This window comes from Chionomys nivalis, chromosome 1, assembly GCF_950005125.1.
Source record: "Chionomys nivalis chromosome 1, mChiNiv1.1, whole genome shotgun sequence".
NCBI lineage: Eukaryota > Metazoa > Chordata > Mammalia > Rodentia > Cricetidae > Chionomys > Chionomys nivalis.
In genome coordinates, this window is record NC_080086.1 from 44,415,418 (window position 1) to 44,433,759 (window position 18,342).

General features: G+C 37.2%; 1 protein-coding gene across 4 annotated transcripts in view; it reads right to left on the reverse strand.

The window, feature by feature from the left end:
* LOC130871170 (contactin-4) overlaps positions 1-18,342 on the reverse strand; it is a 1,056,779-nt gene that overhangs the window by 584,319 nt on the left and 454,118 nt on the right. The window contains exon 1 of one of the 4 annotated variants that reach the window (XM_057764489.1): positions 11,789-12,079. The exons of the other annotated variants lie outside the window; for them this stretch is intronic. The gene's annotated coding sequence lies outside the window, so the exon portion shown is untranslated. Of the gene's footprint in view, positions 1-11,788; positions 12,080-18,342 lie in introns of those variants that run through there. 4 annotated transcript variants of the gene reach the window in all.

Consider the following 18,342-nt stretch of genomic DNA (forward strand, 5'->3'; position numbering starts at 1 on the left):
TAATTTAAGAAGGAAGCAGTGTGTTATATCAGTGGAACGTAAATATTAATGCAAATCAGAAGAAATAATTTGATTAATGCTTACAATGTCCATGCCTTCTAAAATTTTTGTAATGAATTGTGTTTTCTTTTAATATGGTAGTAGGTTATATATTTGCTATTAAATAAATGTTAAAAGCTGAAATAAAATGCATCTTATTTTAAAACCATAAAGTAATATGCTACTTTAATTTGACACATGTTTGAATGTCTAGAATATGAAAGATATAAACTTATAGGTGACAAAACACTATATAATAAAATATAACATGTACCATATTCACAAATTCATTTATATATGGGCATTACCATCTATCTATCTATCTATCTATCTATCTATCTATCTATCTATCTATCTATCATCTATCTATCTATCATCTATCTATCTATCTATCTTCTATCTAACAATGTTTATTCATCTAATCTCTCTCTCCCTCCGTTCCTCCCTCTTTTTCTCTCATCCCTTTCTTGTTTCCTTCTTATCTCTCTATAAGCACAACCATATTATCATGAACTATGGAACAATTCTTCAATTGTTAACAAGAATATGTGTGTATGTGTACAGTTACATCAAGTTTTGTAGCTACATTATATAATGTTTGCACAAAGACTCTTGTAATGTATGCACATATGTAAGCAATATATATATATATAGAGAGGAACATTAGATATTATATATATTGAATTATATATTATATGTATACATATTTAAATATAATTAATTTCTCAGGAATGTTTCAAGCAGACCAAATCCAATCATGTCAACAGGTTATTTGATCTCCTAAAATGGTGGAACATGTTCCCAAATACTTTGCATTTAATTAGAGAACAAGAAGAAAGATTATTGGATTTGTACGCTCCAAAAGATAATCGTCATCCTCTCTGTCATTTCCTAGAATAACACAGGGTCAAGAATACTTTGCCCAAGGTTAAACCGAACTGCTCTTAGTGATAAGCATGCCGGCTTTGATGGTTCTGAAAAATGACATCAGTCACTAGCACAGTTAGTCATTGCACAGGGCTCAGGAGCCAGATATTAGCGAGGAAAATGCAAAGCTGTCACCTGTTTGGTACATCCATCTAACTGGCCACTTTAAAGCTCATGTCAGCTCCTGTGTAGCCAAAAGGAAGTTGGAAGAGAAAAAAGTCAATAGACTTAGGGAATCAAAATTACACGCCGGAGACACACTGTATTTTAGTACCAATGTTCTTTTTGCACATTGAAATGGAAAGAGTTCTCTAAAAGCTCCTTTGAGCTTAGTTGCTATAATATTTACTTCAAAATTGTTACCTTTAATAGTAATAGTCCCTTTCACTTATACAACATCTTGTTCAAAAACAGCTGAAAATATTTTCCTACATATTAATTCAACTCTACTTAAAATCTTATCCTGGGAGAGGCTATTGTTCTCTGATCTAGAGAGTTCTAAAGGGTTTTAAGAGTACTGTTTGGTCAACTGGATCATTTAAGGCAGGTGGACAGGAAAACACCTAAAATATGAGTGAATTGTTATATTTGCGGTGTCAATCTTGGTTCACTGAAACAAAATAACAGAGGTTTAAACATTTGCCTTGGTAGCTACATGACCTAGTTACAAGAACCTTTAAATACACAATGCTTCAACTGACCATTTCTGTCCATTTGGGGTTCACAAAAATATCTGGAAAACAGCCTTACACTTCATATGAACCCTATGGAATTGACTTAGCACAGATGTGTATTCATCTGAAAGGAAGTGGTCAGAGTAAAGGGAAGTGGTAGAAAGAGAGAAAAGCGGCCCGAGAACAACTATTGATATCTTAAGAAGGCATCATTGCCTTTCCCACCCAGATGCATATCTCATTAGAATATGCAAATTCTTCTCCGAAATTCATATGATATCTTTTTGATTTTGGTCATTTGTATCATTAGACCCAGCACAAAGTAATGAATACATAGTAATGTTTTGTTAATTAATAAATGTAGAACAGTGATTCTATTTACTACAGAGCGTGATAAAACTATCTACCTTAAACACAATAACACTGGTTAATGCCCCTTCAGGAGATAAACCTTCAAAATGTATATTGTAATGAAATAGAATATACACTTTGTCCAAAAGCATGTGAAAATTAAACCATCTTTCTCTTGCAAGTGAAATCAAGTGATTAAGTAAACATATGTATTTTTTCTTATTTGGTCTATTATTCCCTGGGTTATATAAGAGAAGAGAGATATATAAGGAAAAAATGTTATCATTAGTAGAGTTCATGATTGCTCATATTCAGACCTGAGTTAAAATAAAAGCTTTAAATATGCTAATAATATCAATAACTGCAATTATAGTTTAATAAACTGAATTATTCAGGTATACCACCACATATAATCATTATATAGTGTGATTAGCTTCACACTAGTATTGTAAAATGTGACTTTGGAATCTCACTACTGTGAAATGACAATTATTAGGATATATTGGGGTATAAAATAGTTTTATATATAACATATGCTTTCCTTCATCCTCTTTTATTCTACAAAAGTCTACATACACAGTTATTGCAATATTTTTCCTCTCTTAGGTGAGCTTCATGTCCAATTTATCTTGTGAACTTTCATGCTTTCTATATAAGCCCTGAGATAGCATGCCAAAATTTTATGAGAATTTAAAGACTAGAGCTATATAGAGTCAAAAGATAAGTTTACCTCTAAAACAATTAAAAATATATGGCAATATTTACATCTGTACAATGTGCTCAACTGGCCCCATGATTTTATATGGCAACAGAATTTTGCATGGTCATTTATGCAGGGTCGTAAACAGAGTCTGTAACCTGCCTATTGATTGACAATGGCACTACTTCATGATCTTCTTGTTTTTAGTCTTATTTCTACAGGCCTCAGATATGGGCTCCCTGACACTCAGGAGAATCTGAGTTATAAGGCATGTACATAGACTTTGACATGAAATATAAAAGTGACTCTCTTGCCAGGGCAGAGTGTATGGAGCAAGACAGGATTTTCATTCTGTCATGGACTGACCGCAGGGCCCATCAGATTAAGCCCTTATGAAACAACTTATAGATCATGTCCAGTCAGACCTAGGATTTCATGACTGCCCCATCAGTTAGGATGTCTTCCTTCAACACAAACACAGAAAATCATGCCAGTTTTGAAGAATTCTGGAATAAAGCATCCATGAATGTATCATTTGAGTATATGCCACAAAATTAATAGAAGCCTTTTGTATCTAAGTTAGGCCCTACTCCAGACCCAGCAGATCAGATTAAGAAAATGGATTCAGCTATGTAAATGCTGCATCACCAGACTGCAATTTCAAGGAAGCAGAGTCTTCAAACCAAATTTTCCTGACAAGAGAGTCCAGTCTACCTGAGTCAGCAAATCCCTCGTCCTTCCTGCTTTGGTACTTAAAAATTGTACCTGATTTAAAAAATAAAATAATTCTGTTTTTTCTTCCTGCTCGTTTCAATCTTAGAAGACACATGGTTCATTCCCTGCCATGCAGAAACTTTCATTTCATTGTGGAGAATAGAGTGAGGGATAATTCTTAAGTAGCAAATAAAAATCAATAAGATCTATTGCTAAATTGGTTGCCATTTGTCTTTTGACAACCATAATGATTATTTTGAGTCAGGGACATTTGAAAATCAATGGTGAAAGAAGGACACTATGCCTTTCCCTTGGCTTTACAAAAGTAGATCCAACTACAGGCATCCTCCCTCAACTCTAACACAGAGAAAGAAGGACACATAGAAATAGGGACAGTATGCCAGGGCTGGAAATTCTGTATATGAGACTATGATAAACTAGCCCTAATGTGCCTTCTGTTTAGTTACCTTTCTACAAACACCTTTATGTCAGCTCAGTAAATAAATACTAGGTTGTGCCAGTTCTTTGAAACTTCATTTTCTTATGGAGGAAGGCACATTTAAGTGAAAAAAAAAGTAAAAACAAAAGATACATATACAAGAAGGCTGCTTCTTACCATTTAATTCTCAGGTCTAATTTGAGTTCCTGAGAAGGTAAGATTATTTTAAAACTGACTATTGAAAAAGTTAAAAATTTGCAATCTAAATCAGAATTTATCTCTGCACTGAGGAATTATATTTGTAAGAACATTGCTTTGTTTATATGTATGTGTATATATATACCTATATGTATATATGTAATTTCTCTGAACATAGTCATTAAAAGTATCTAACTTGATAAAGTAACTTCAGATTTTTCCAAAATAAAACCTGAAGTTACTAGATATATACTTCAAAGGACTTTTCAGGGCTTTAATCAGGTTTTCAATGTGTTCCTCTCTTTTTCAAGTTGAGTTTCAAGACTGAGGTATGCAAATTATGAGTGTTCCTCAAGTGAAATACACTTCCGCTTATTATTTTTATGAGTATGTAAAACAAGATTTCTACAAAGTAAAAATTATTTGTTAAAATAAATTATAACAGATCTATTCTTTGGAATACTACAAGAGAGGTTAACTACAACCATAAACTGAATACTCATGTGTATTTCCTGGAGAGAGGGACAGGAGGGGGGACACAAGGGAATGGCCAAGTCAGTTTAAATCTGTTGCTGTTCTCTCTAAACACGTTCCTTGCAGCTGTAAGAGGCAGAGTCGCACACCTTAAATGACCAGATTCACACTTTACACTCATACCATAAGATGTCAGACACAATATTTGAACACATGGTTTCTTCTCTTCTGGGAGATAGGGGCTGCTTTCAGGCCTGGTGGCACACATTTTGTCTGTGTATGAGCAACTTTTCTAATCCAAAAAGCACAGAAATATTCATAGAATCCTAATCAGCCTGGAGAATATATTCTTTTTTTAAAATTTTTTTTATTAATTAATTTATTTAATTATTAAAGATTTCTGCCTCTTCCCCGCCACCACCTCCCATTCCCTCCCCCTCCCCCAATCAAGTCTTCCTCCCTCCTCAGCCCAAAGAGCAAGCAGGTTTCTCTGCCCTGTGAGAGGTCCAAGGACCACCCACCTCCATCCAGGTCTATTAAGGTGAGCATCCAAACTACCTGGGCTCCCACAAAGCCATTACGTGCAATAGGATCAAGAACCCATTGCCATTGTTCTTCAGTTCTCAGTAGTCCTCATTGTCCATTATGTTCAGCGATACCGGTTTTGTCCCATGCTTTTTCAGACCCCGGCCAGCTGGCCTTGGTGAGTTCCCGATAGAACATCCCCTTTGCCTCAGTGTGTGGGTGCACCCCTCGCGGTCCTGAGTTCCTTGCTCGTGCTCACTCTCCTTCTGCTCCTCCTTTGGATCGTGAGACTTCAGTCTAGTGCTCCAATGTTGCAAATGACTGTGTCCAGAGGTTCATGTCCACTAGTTAATGTTACTTATCTAATTCCCAGGAGATATGAATGTATTAATCTTAGTAAGACACTTGGTGGAAGAAAAGTGAACTGGAATGACTGCAAGATGCCATTCAGTGGAGTGGTGTTATAATCCCACCTCACACTCAGAACTATAAATTTGCTTCCTGGGCAGTTAAAGTGATTTAATAAAATCACCCTCCTGGGAATCAGTTTCCCCACCTAATCTCCTAGAACCATTTCAGATAACATTCATAGAGAGTAGGGCAGTGGATTAGAAACAGCAATATTGCAAGATGCATCAAGACTAGCAAATAACTACACAGTTCGCAGATAAACTTGTTTACTAGTATCCATCCAACTAAACAGGATATACCCATATATTTGTCTGTAAATTCTCATTAAATTAAAAAGAGCTAAACCTAGTACTGTAATACCAATTTTATTTACAATAATTGTATTTTTAAAGATTGCCAGCTAGCATAGACAAGAGCCAAAAGCACTCCCTTTTCTCAGCATGTCTCCATTGCAGATTTCTTAATCATGTGCAGAGTAATGCAGTAATGCCTAGGTTGACTCTTTTGGGAAAAATCCAACTTCCCTTATGTAAAGTATTTTTGATCCATTCACCACAATTCTCATTTGTGGCCCAAAGCCATAGCACTTTTAACCACAATACACTTTCACTCACTCCTCCACTATCATATTATCATATTTACATTTCCTTTCCAGCTTGTAGGGCACTCAAATTTCTGTCCACCAATATAAAATTGTCTTCTGGCAAGCCCTAAATCTAATGCCTGGTTCAGTTAGCTTCTATAAATTCTTCTATTGCTTTCAAATGTATAAGTCTGCATTTTCTAGCTAACAGTTAAAAACCACTTTCTTCTCAGTTTCTGATGCAAACGTACAGAAAACGTACAGCAATAAATCATCCCATCTTATCATCAAACAACAAAAATTCCATGGTAAAATATACAAAGACATGCATTCCTCTTTAACTTGGCAGCCAAGACAAACAAAACAATGTCTTATATCTAAAACTATAAGTCTAATTTACAATCTTATTGTAACTACACACAGACACACGCACACACACAAAACCAAAACCAAAGCCAAATCAATGGAGATATTAAGTGGATCAAACATCTCAAGTCATTAGAGATGCTGGTTTAAAACCCAAAGTAGTGCTCTAGCACTTTATAATCAAGGATTGGAGAGTCAAAGATTATCAGACATTATCTCTCATCATATTTATTTTTATAGAAATAGTCCATCAGCACAAAATCACTTTTATCATAGGACACACAACTATAAAACAGATGAATTATCTCTCATTAAAAAATTCACTTACAACTGACCTGCTGCCTTAAGAGCAGGGACATTTACTCTGCTTTATGGGATTTGGAAAATTAATTTTATCCTCTACATAGAGACATGAAACATAGCCTAGAGCCAGAGTAAGGGATGCCAGTCACATCCAAACCCCAGAATAACATAATGCATGCACTGAGATTTACCAATGGCAAAAAGAAAGATAAAAGTGATTATTCCAACTAATATTTGAAAGCTATCAAAACATAATTCTGATGTGGAGGAAGAGTTACCCTTCTGAGTTATTACTGTCTTCAGATGGTCACTTAGCATCCATCCTAGATACACTTGATATTTAAAAAATAACTACATAAAAACATAGACTGTCAACAGTTAAGCACAGCATTAGTCTGTAATCGTTTATGTCATTTCAGCTGCACAGCCAGTGCATATTTTATTTCATTTAATAGTGATAAGAGCATAAATGCTCAGTCCTTGAGCTACAAATAGAGACTCGGCATTGACTTAATTATCTCAGTATCTGTATAGCCAAGTCTTTATCTCACCTGAAATTTATTTACAATTTGGTTTAGACACATCAAGAAGCTTCTGGATCACAGCTGGGAGGTTTTGTAATTCCCTCCTCTATCCACTGTGACTGAAAGGAATATTTTGCCACATGTAGTTCTGGGATGGTAGTGAATGTATCACAAGCAAATTCTACGGTAGGTATTTTTATTTAACTCACGTAAATTCCCCCAAGAGTTGTTTATATGACTTTGTTGCCATGGACCTTCTTTTTATCTTCCATAAAGCAGGACAAGGCAGCAAGTTCCTGGGGAAAATAAGGTCCTTTGATTGCCCTCTGCCTCCTTCTATCGAAAGTAAAACTCTTCAACATCCAACTTCATAGAAATGAATTTTCACAGGGAAAATTTTTAAGAAGTTTGAAAATGAGAAAATTTAGTTCAATAGGTAAAACTGAATCTTGCTTGAGCATCTTTAAAAAGAATGTAAAATGAATAACACTCTTATTTTCAAATTTTACTTGGATATCTATATGCAACTGTAACTTTTTGCATCTTTCTGCCCATGCCTAACTAAGACTAAGAATATATGCACTGCATGGGGTTAGGAGATGGCTTAGTACATGAACCCCATGCTATGCAATTATGAGGACGTAAGCGTGAATCCCCACGCCCACATAAAGTAAAGGATGGTAGCACACATCTGTAATCTCAGTACTGCTACACGAGAGGATAGGTGGTGACAGCAGAATTCCCTAGATCACCAGCTAGCATAGTGTATGCAACACTGTGGCAAGGGACAAAAAGACACAACCATAAAACAAGTTGAAAGACTAGAACCAACACCTGAAGTTGTGCTTTGATGTTGACATAAACACCATAGCATGAATATGCCCTCACTCACATACGTCATACACATATACATATAATACATACACACACAGAGATGCATACACACAGAGATGCATACACGTGCACAAACAGAGAGAGAGAGAGAGAGAGAGAGAGAGAGAGAGATACAATGCACAGCAGAACAGTATGCCAGCATATTTTACTACCCTGATTAACTTTCTTCTAGGACTGTGGGTCATGACCCCTTTGCAGGGGTGTGTCAAATGACCCTTACACATATCCAATATCTTGCATATCAGATATCTGCATAATGATTCATAAAAGTAGCAAAGTTATAGTTATGAAGTAGTAATGAAAATAATTTTGTGGTTGGGGAGTCAGCACAACATGAGGACCTGTATTAAAGGGTGACAGCATTAGGAAGGGCGAGAACCACTGCTCAAGGATGCCAATAAACAGCTTATGCAAGGAGTAGGTGATGACAGTCTTCTTCCTAATGTCCTGACTCCAGAACAATTCTTACTGGAAAAAGAACAAAATGAGGAAACAGAAACTAAAGTGGAGACAGACAGCCACTTTGTCGTGTGTGGAGTCTACTGAGACAAGAAATGAAGGAAAGGAAAAAGCCACGTATGGCAGTAAATATCTATAATCCACACACTTGGCAGGCAGAGGAAAGAGGATTACTAGGATCTCATTTAGTTTGAAAACATTAATTTTCCCCCCATTTTCAGGGTAGTTTGGAGTGTTTATGGAGTGAGAGGTCAGAAGGAGGCATCCTGAGGTCATAGACTCTCTAACTAAGAAAGCACCTTAGAAATGACACCGCTCTATGTCTGTATAATGAGGGACAGGGAGATAAAAAGTTAGTAAGCAGTTCCACAGCAAATCAATGCAGATTAATTCAAACTCCCATGTCACTAGTGACAACCTGTGCAGTATATACTTGGTTAGTACCCAGTCAAGGCACAAAAAAAAAAATTGTAGCCATCAGAAATATTAGGATTGTTAAATTCTTTGTGCTTTTCTTTCAATCTCACTCACTTTTTATTTTGTTTTTACTTGTGGAAAGGCCTTATCCTAGAATTTCATGCCTCACCTCCAAGTGTGTGGTTCCATCTGTTAAAGAGGGGGAAGAGTGTAATAGTGTAAGCTTTCTGCAAAGAGGACCTGCTTACAAACAAAGCTCAGAGTGTTAGGAAGTCGTATTTTTTTTTTCCTTTTCTGTTGTTGTTGTTGCCCAGAGCTCTAAGAAAAAAGAAAAAAAAATGCAGCCTGCTTTGTTGGCACATCCTTACGCTCACAGGATCCTTCTACTTTGTCCAACACTACCCTGTTTGAAGAGCTGGGGAGATAGTGTACTTCAGTAGCATAAATATTGTCTTTGAGACAACAGAATGGATTCTATGCATATAAACATATTCAGAGACATGTTACCTTTGTGCATAAAGTGAGGACTCATCTGTTCATCTCTTTTATAGGACTTTAAACTTATTTTGAAGACCAATCAAATCACCATGGTTTTAAAATCACCTTCCAAAAGGTATTTGTAATACACATCTAGAGTCCCCCATCTCTTGAGCCAGCAGGTCCTAAAACAGTCCTAGATTATAAAGCTCACCCTCATTTTTTAAAACAGATTAAGCACAACCAATAAGACAGTTTCCCAACATTCAAAAAATAACCTCAAATATTTCTAAAGAAGTAAGTTAGCAACAGCATGATAGATCTTGCATAAACATCTTTGAGATTTATGACTGACTACAGGCCATGAAATGTATATCATCCAAATACATTATTTTAAATTTCTTAATGTTTGAAGGAAAAATATAATATTTGACTATGTGAGAACAGTATTCTTTTGAAGGCAAAATTACTGTTAAAGGAGAGAATTGGTGCGTGTATGTGTTGGGGGGGTGGAATCTGACTAGGAAAAGTATCCAAACACAGCCTTAATTAAAGTAGACATTCAGAGATCAAACATTTGTTTAAGAACAACAGAAACACAGGACCTTAACTGACCCTGTTTCTATTCCTGTTATCCCCTTAACACGAGATCAAGTCTTGTCCAAGACCATGAATTTAAACAAGCAAGATAAAGAGCAGCAACTATTTAAAAACGTAATTGAGTGCCACACTCAAAAGTCAGCTTTGGTCTGAGGCTATTCCCTCTATAAGGGAAAACATGAGCCTAAACTACACCTTGCTATGATTTCAGATTTCAGCATCTATTTCATAAGGAAGTTACTTCTTCAGGGTCCAGAGTTCTCAGCCAGGGCAGACCTGAGATAGCCACTGTTCAGAGCTATTGTGGCTACTCTTTCGTGCTTTCATTTTCCTGAAAATTCACTCCTGTTACTGGGATGTTGATTTTTCTCCCTTCCAACCCTCGAATACTGAGAATACCTTAGCACAAGCAGACAAGCATCTATTTTATCTATCTTCTCTCTCCCATTCTCCTCAACTGAATCAGATGAGAACCTATTCCATGAGATCGCTTCATACTTCACAAGCGGTGCTTTTTCCTCCACTTAATACCTGTTCTGGCAAGCTGTAGTTCTACTCTGAAAATCGTATTCTACATATTCTTGGACTCACTATGAAAAATATGGTTTTGTTTTGTCTACTAGTGGCTTCAAACCTATGTTAGTATATACCACCACTAATCCAAGTGCCAGTGGTTCGTGGCTTTTATTAAAATTAATTTTACTTTGCTCATCTATTCTGCTTTTAATTCAATAAAAATGTGATCTATCTATCTATCTATCTATCTATCTATCTATCTATCCTATCATCTTTCTTTCTATTTATCTACCTATTTATCTAGATAGGTTACAGAAACCCATATATAAATATATTCCACAAATCCTTCCTCACAATGATAACAATCTTTAATTTCACCAAGACAATGCTTATTTGAAAGGAACCATAAAACACTATTCATTTATATATTAAATTATGAAAACATTCTATGATCAATTCATTTTGTGTGAATAGCAGATACTGACTTGACAGATTGCATTCAAGAATATATAATAAAATAAATGGACCTATGCTTTTCTTTTAAAAAATGGTATTCTTTTGCTTAAAAATATCACCAGCTTTTAAGATGGTACTTTAAAAAGCAACTAATCAAAGATACTAAATTAAATTATATAGTCTGTATTCATAAATATCTCAAAGTTTTACAACCTCTTTGGCAAAGTTTCTAAACACTTTCTACTGTTACAAAATAATCAACAACAGTTAAAAAACACCACGAAACTTTCCTGCTTGTACATTTCCTAGTGACAGAGGAGAGAGCAAAACAAACTCCTTTAAAGTTTGGAAATACAGAAACTCGCTTCCCTAATACAGATGTGCCAGCAAAAGGATGTTTTCACATACACATTAGACTTAAATCTTTCTTGCATGGTTAAAGAATAAGTTTAAAGAAATACTCTGACCACTGCAGGCATATATAATACACCCTTACTCCCAAATTAAAAATGAAGTCAATTACTTTTAACTTCCAGAAAAGCATTCTGGAAAGAGCGCAATTTGCTTGGTATGAATCAATTATCTAAGAGATTTGACAGAAACAGCAAGCGCTAAGCAAGTAACACTGTCTCAGCAGCTTCATTCAAAAAAGAGCAAGGAACAGAAAATGGAACGCGGCTTGCAAAGTCGCCTTCACATGGAGCTGTAGGGAGAGGGTTCCGGGGAGAACCTGGTACTTACAGACTGTAAAGTAAAATGTCCCAGTTCGTCTTACATGGTACAGCAAATCAGGGATTTCAGCTTGCAGCGAGTCCCTGCTTCCACTACAACTGATCATCCACGCAGAACAGGCCCTTATGGATTGGTTAGGCAGCTGGGAGATAATGGGACCATATTCTCAGCTGGGACTGGAGCTGCTGAGCCGCTCTCTGCTGCGCGCGCTGCGTGGCTCTCTGCCAGCATTAATCAAGGAGGACCCAGCTTCGTGGTTGTGCTTCCCAAAGGATCGACGTAATTAGCGCTCGAATCAAAGATGCACACCGGGAGAATCGCATACATCTATAGCCGGTCTTTCACATCAAACCTGATTAGGATATCAAATTGGTTCTCAGATCAAATGTGTTCAACCTTTCAGAAAGACAGAGACAGCGCACAGCTGTCTGTAGATTTGCGGGGAGGGTGGAGATTAAGGCTTCCTTCCCAGTGGGCAATTTATGTAATTCCTCAACTGCACAATATAATTGCACTGGTTGTTTGGTACATATGGTGGGTTTGCCCTACGATGATTTGGTTTGTCTGTTCCGGTTTCCCAGCATCTCCCAGGCTGCAGTATTATTTTCCCTACAGATTTGATGCAATGTATTTGTGCGTATTCTTTTCAAGTTTAGTCTATGGGAAGACAGTTTTGTTTAAATCCCTTCCCAATGCTTGGTTTTCCAAACCTAAAAATGTGCTTCTCTGGTGACTAAAAAGCAGGATATTCAAACAGAGAGTCCTGTAGGCTTCTTGCAATCACAAGGAATCTAAAGGGGGAATTTAAATAAATGGATTCTGTTTTAATTCATCTGCATGATAAAACAAACCCAGGGGTTCCAAGCTAGAAGCTTATGGACTGACTTGTTTTGACAAGAGGGTGATTTTAGAATCTGGATGTGCGTATTTTAAATGGGACAAAATTCTATAGATTGTCAAAATTCTGCCACCATTTTTAAATTGATTTTTATTGAGCTCTACATTTTTCTCTGCTCCCCTCCCTGCTTCTCCCCTCCCCTTCAATCCTCTCCCAAGGGCCCCATGCTCCCAATTTACTCAGGAGATCTTGTATTTTTCTACTTCCCATGTAGATTAGATCTATGTATGTCTCACTTAGGGTCCTCATTGTTGTCTAGGTTGTCTGGGATTGTGATTTGTGGGCTCTTTTCCTGCCGCTCTTGATAATGTCTGTGTAGGCTACTTTCTAGCTCTTGAGGCCCTTTATCTGAATTTGACCAAACTTTGTTTTCGGGATATAGGCATTCTTTTTGAAAACATGTGCCACGTCTTAAAAGACTAATGTGCCTGCATGATTCAAGTCCCACCATATGCAAAGTACCTGTAGTTAAAGAGTTCCTGAGAGAAGGGAAAACATTTAGGAAGACACATATTTGAATTATGGGAAGACACAGGTGATCTACAATATGTCACTTCCTTTCTGCGCTTTGGTTTCCTAACAGCACAGTTCCTCTCACAATGAACCCGAGCAGGAAATCAAGCTGGATTTCAGATCAAATGTGTTCATCCTTTCAGAATGACATGCATACAGAGCACATCTCCCTACATGGGAAAAAAAAAAAAAAAAAAAAAAAAACATTGGTCCAGGCCTCTGAGGACTTCCAGATACAGCGTTCTAACAGTGTTCTAAGAACTGGAAAGTGAGTCTCTCAGTGAAAGGTGGTGGCACAACACTTTGGAGGCTGAAGCAAGAGGATTAGGATCAGTTCAGTGCTAGTCTAGGCTACCAAAATGAAGTTTTGATTGCCCCAAATTTGAAAGTGATTACCTCTATTACTACAGGGGTCCAGGGACCAGTGTCTGCTAAACTACACTGTGGAGGACTTAAAACACTGTAAGCTTGCAGATTGTGTGAAAAGACAAACAAAACTCAGGCTGTGAGGGAAATGGCTATACCTAATAATGTCTGCGCAAGAGTGAAATATCCAGGTGAAAGCTCAGTTTCCCTTCATTGTGTTCATGACTAGAACTCCATGCTTTGTAGGTAGGGTCCTGCTGTGTATAACATTAAGAGGCTTTGTTCTTTTTCTCCTGGTCTTGAGGATCAGATCCAGGTCAGAAGCCCTCCCACTGAGTTACACCAGAAACTTGAGATTTCACTTGGGTTGTTCCAGTTTCTCTTCTAATACTAATTAAAAGTAGAACGGTGGCTGTCTTCAGTACTAGTTCATCTCCCGCGGGAAATACTCACGCTCAAATTCACCTTAAACAAATCTGCCTTAGGGCTTTGATGTCAATCACAGACAACAAGTGACGGATGCAACAACACACTGTGATAACTGTTAAAAAGTGGAGGAGCGATGCTCCTATCTGATTCCTGGCTAACAAAAGTTGTGTGCTCCAAGACACTCCAGCATCCTTATCAACTCTAGCCCTGAGAGCCTGATGTTGGCTCGTAGTAACAGAGCACTGTGTCAGGAACAATGAGACTGCCATTAAACTCTGCTAATATTTTTCTAAACTTAATTACTTCATATTGGTTCAACATGTATATGCAAGTATTTCAAAGTCAATTTCTGCAAGTCAACCTACTTTGTTTATTCTTTGGCTGTTGCAATTTGGTGAATATTGTAAAAATGACTGGTACAAATTTCACATTTGTTATTTTTATCAGGATCATCATTGTTGAGACTTCAGCACATCTACTTGTGCGGCTCTTGTGAGGTGCTGACAAAATAGGTTAATTAAATAGCAATTGTGCTTCCCTGTTCATATTAGCAAACATATTCCTGGAGCAGATGAAAAGAGGAGCAAATTAAAACACTAAAGTGTTTGTTCAATGGTACAGTCGAAATAAATAGCTTAATTGGTTTTGGGTTCCATTCACTCTTAGCTTGGCTGGTAATTACCTTGATTCATCTTTGATTATGGTATGTGATACATTCACTGCAGCATCCCATGCTTTGCACTTGTTTTTAATGGCAGGTGATAATCTAACAGAAAATTTCCAACTACCATGAATTCTTCATACATCTCTCCCTTGAGACATACCATTTAAAGTACGAAGTGGTTTAGAATAAAAGCCTAAACCAGGAACACTCTTTGGTTTCAGGTTAAACAGACTAATGTCAAAATAAATAAATCAATGAGGGACATGGAAAAAATTGAAACAGTAACTAAAAATAATTACATTTGCAGAAGTAAAACAATATATCACTCCAGAATCTATTTCAAAATATATACATGGATGTGTGTGTGTGTGTGTGTTTCTGCGTGTGCACATCTTTGCACTGAAATTGTGTAATGCTGCTTTTCTTGAAGAGCCTGCAATTTTAACAACACTTGTCAAGGCTAATAAGAACCTGGGGAATGGGGCTCCTGAGGTCTTTTTCTGGCCATAATACAAGATTCAGCAAGTTAAATAAAGCTCTGAGCTTCAGCAATTCTAGGGACAAAAAGAAAGATATGGCAACGATTTCCCAACAGGTTGAGACTTAATCAATATTTTTAAATGCTTTGAAGTCTTCAGCAGAAGTCACCAGATGTGCATACAATTGCTCATTGCATCTTGAATAAAAGGGATGTATTTTTCTCTTCTTCATTTCTCTCACTAAAAGTCAGAGTCAAAAGCTGAGACAAATGTGACATTTCTCCAGCTGGGAACAGAATTTCAAAAGAAGGGGATCATTCAAAAATTGCTGCCCATGACACCCACTGGAATGACAATCTATGCAGCAGTAACTAAGCTTTCTTTTTCTAAACAGCAGTAATGAGACCACTAAAAATATAAACAAGACATGGGTTAAAAGTATGGGTCTACATAAGGAAGTCTCTGGTCATGTTCAATTCTAAAAGCTCATCAGATTTCTACAACAGTATCCCAAAGGAAACAGGTTCAGAAAATTAAAATTCTCTGGAGATAACAATACATGTAAAAATGTCAAAATAACTCTAAACTAGCCTACAACTTTACAGGTGCTATATTCCTCGGTGTTTATGGGTAATAGTTCACATTCACCCCCTCTTTCATGTTCTTCTAGATTCACCCTCACTTCCCTATCCACCTGTAGTTTGTAGTCTCATGTTTGTTTGTTTGTTTTTTTTAAACCAATTGAGTCCAACTTGTGCCTCCCATATACTCTTGGATGTATGACCATCTACTAGATTGTAGATAACCTTCCAGAGGTTACAATCATAAAGAAAACTGACTCTCTTTCCCAACAGCTTCTCACCTAGGGGTGAGACTCATGCCCACCTCCATCCTTCATACTGGGATTTTGTTTGGCTTGAACTTAAACACATCTTATGCATGCTATTGTAGTCAATATTACTTCATATATGCAACTGCCCTGTTATGTCACAAAACACATTTTCCTTGTAGTTATCCACTGCCTCTGGCTCTTATAACTGATCAAGCCGGGCGATGGTGGCGCACGCCTTTAATCCCAGCACTCGGGAGGCAGAGGCAGGCGGATCACTGTGAGTTCGAGACCAGCCTGGTCTACAGAGCTAGTTCCAGGACAGGCTCCAAAGCCACAGAGAAACCCTGTCTCGAAAAACAAAAATCAAAACAAAACAATATATATGTATATATATGTATATATATGTATATATATGTATATATATACCTGGTCTATTTTCTTCAGTGATCCTTGAGCCATGCTAGGAGGGGGTTCCAATTTTTGGCTGATCATTCTGTAGACTCTCATTCCTTGCACTTTGACCAGATCCATTTGTGGATCTCTGATGATATTTGAGAGATGTAAAAATTAGTCTGAAGTCATTAGGATATGCCATTAGAAATTATTTTAGTATCATGCCCATTTAGCTGAATAACAGTGGTAGATTCTGCCCTAGGGTCTATGACCTGTATAGCCATATGTTTTTTACCCTGACATCAATGCCTTTTATGGAATGCAAGTGGGCCCTAAGTCTGATTAGGAACTGGTTGGTTATTCCTACAACATTTGTGCCACTGTTTTACTAGTGGGCTTACCTTGCCTGGCCAGACATTATTGTAGCTTGCAGGGTTCAAGCATTTATCTGGGTAAGATACATGATTTCTTTTTTTTTCTTCACTGATGTACAGTGTATCTTTGGGCATCATGAATACTAGACAGTAAGGATGGTGCTTCTTGGTATCTACTCACTAAAATCTTCATATTCTACAACTCGAGCATGGTGTCTTTTTAAGATCAAAGTTCTGGAGGGCAAGCAAGAACACTGGCAATAACCTATAATGTTTGGGAGTCAATGGGACCTCACTGGTTAACAGTTCCAAAAGAGGTAGCCCATTCCTAGCACAGCGAATTTGATATGGGCATTGCTGTCACATTGTAGGGTAAATATTTGACAGTAATAGGTTTCAAGGGGAGAGATGATTAACATTAAAAAACATATCTTAATGTCACACCAGTTTCTATTGCCCTCTTCTTCCCACCTCCCACCACCAGACACGACTCACAGGCAAATTGAATTCCATTTATGTATGTTCTTTCTGTCTCTGTCCTTATCTCTAAATAGATGAGCATCATTTTCTAAGCTCTCTTCTCAGAATTCTCATCTTCTAAAATAGCTACAATTTGAAGACAGAGTTGATATGTGGTATAAACACACGGTGTTTCACTAATTTTTGTTAGAAAATCGGTTTTCCACTCCTTTTGTTTACTGAGTCAACAAATATTTATTGAGCACCTACTGAATTCATTGCTGATTTAAATTATCAAGGTATGAAATGAACCTCTCAGCATCTGCTTCCCTTACAGACTTTATGCACTGCTGTTGTATCACTTCCATCATCCTGTCTGGCTCAGAAAAGGATTACTGCATTTCTCATCATCCACTGAAGTCTGTATTATTTATAATCAGCTGTTTCCCTAATGTGGTGCCTCTGATCTGTGCCTGGGATCTTTGGTCAGCTCCAGAGAACTTAGGTGTTAGGTACATGGCAGGGGTTTTCAATTTTCTCCTTGGCAGCCCTTCTATACCTACAAAAAAAAAAGCCTTGTTCGGGCTTTTATATGAGAGGAGTCATAGCTAACTGTTGTTTTTAAGGGGAACTGTCTGCCATTAGACTGATGGAGACAGAATAAGATGACAAAGCAGATGCCCCATGATGAAGATTGGCAAGAACAGAGCTGAATTCACAGAGTTCCGTTCTTATGGTCACTGCAGGGTTAGAGCAGAAAGAGTGATGATTAGAATGGTTTAACCTATTGCTGCACACACAGTGTGCAGAAATAAGGATAAGACACACACTTTTCTTTTTCTGCTTGCTTTGAGAAATGGATTAATGTATTTGTTCCCTTCATTTCATTTCCAAAAACAAAAGAAAAGGCTTGAATTAGAACACACGGTAAACTACACATTAAACCAGATGTCAGGTCTCTCCAAGTAGAAAGTCTCAAATATATTCCTGTGAAACTTCTGCCTGCATTTCTACCTTTCTCTCATCTTTTATCTGCATGCTATACTGAAATGGCAGGCAAGTGTCAACCACAGAGTCCTCTTTTATTCCAGGAATGTGAAATTCACATACCTGACATGGTAGAGCTAAATAATTTCCTATCATTTTAAAATATACA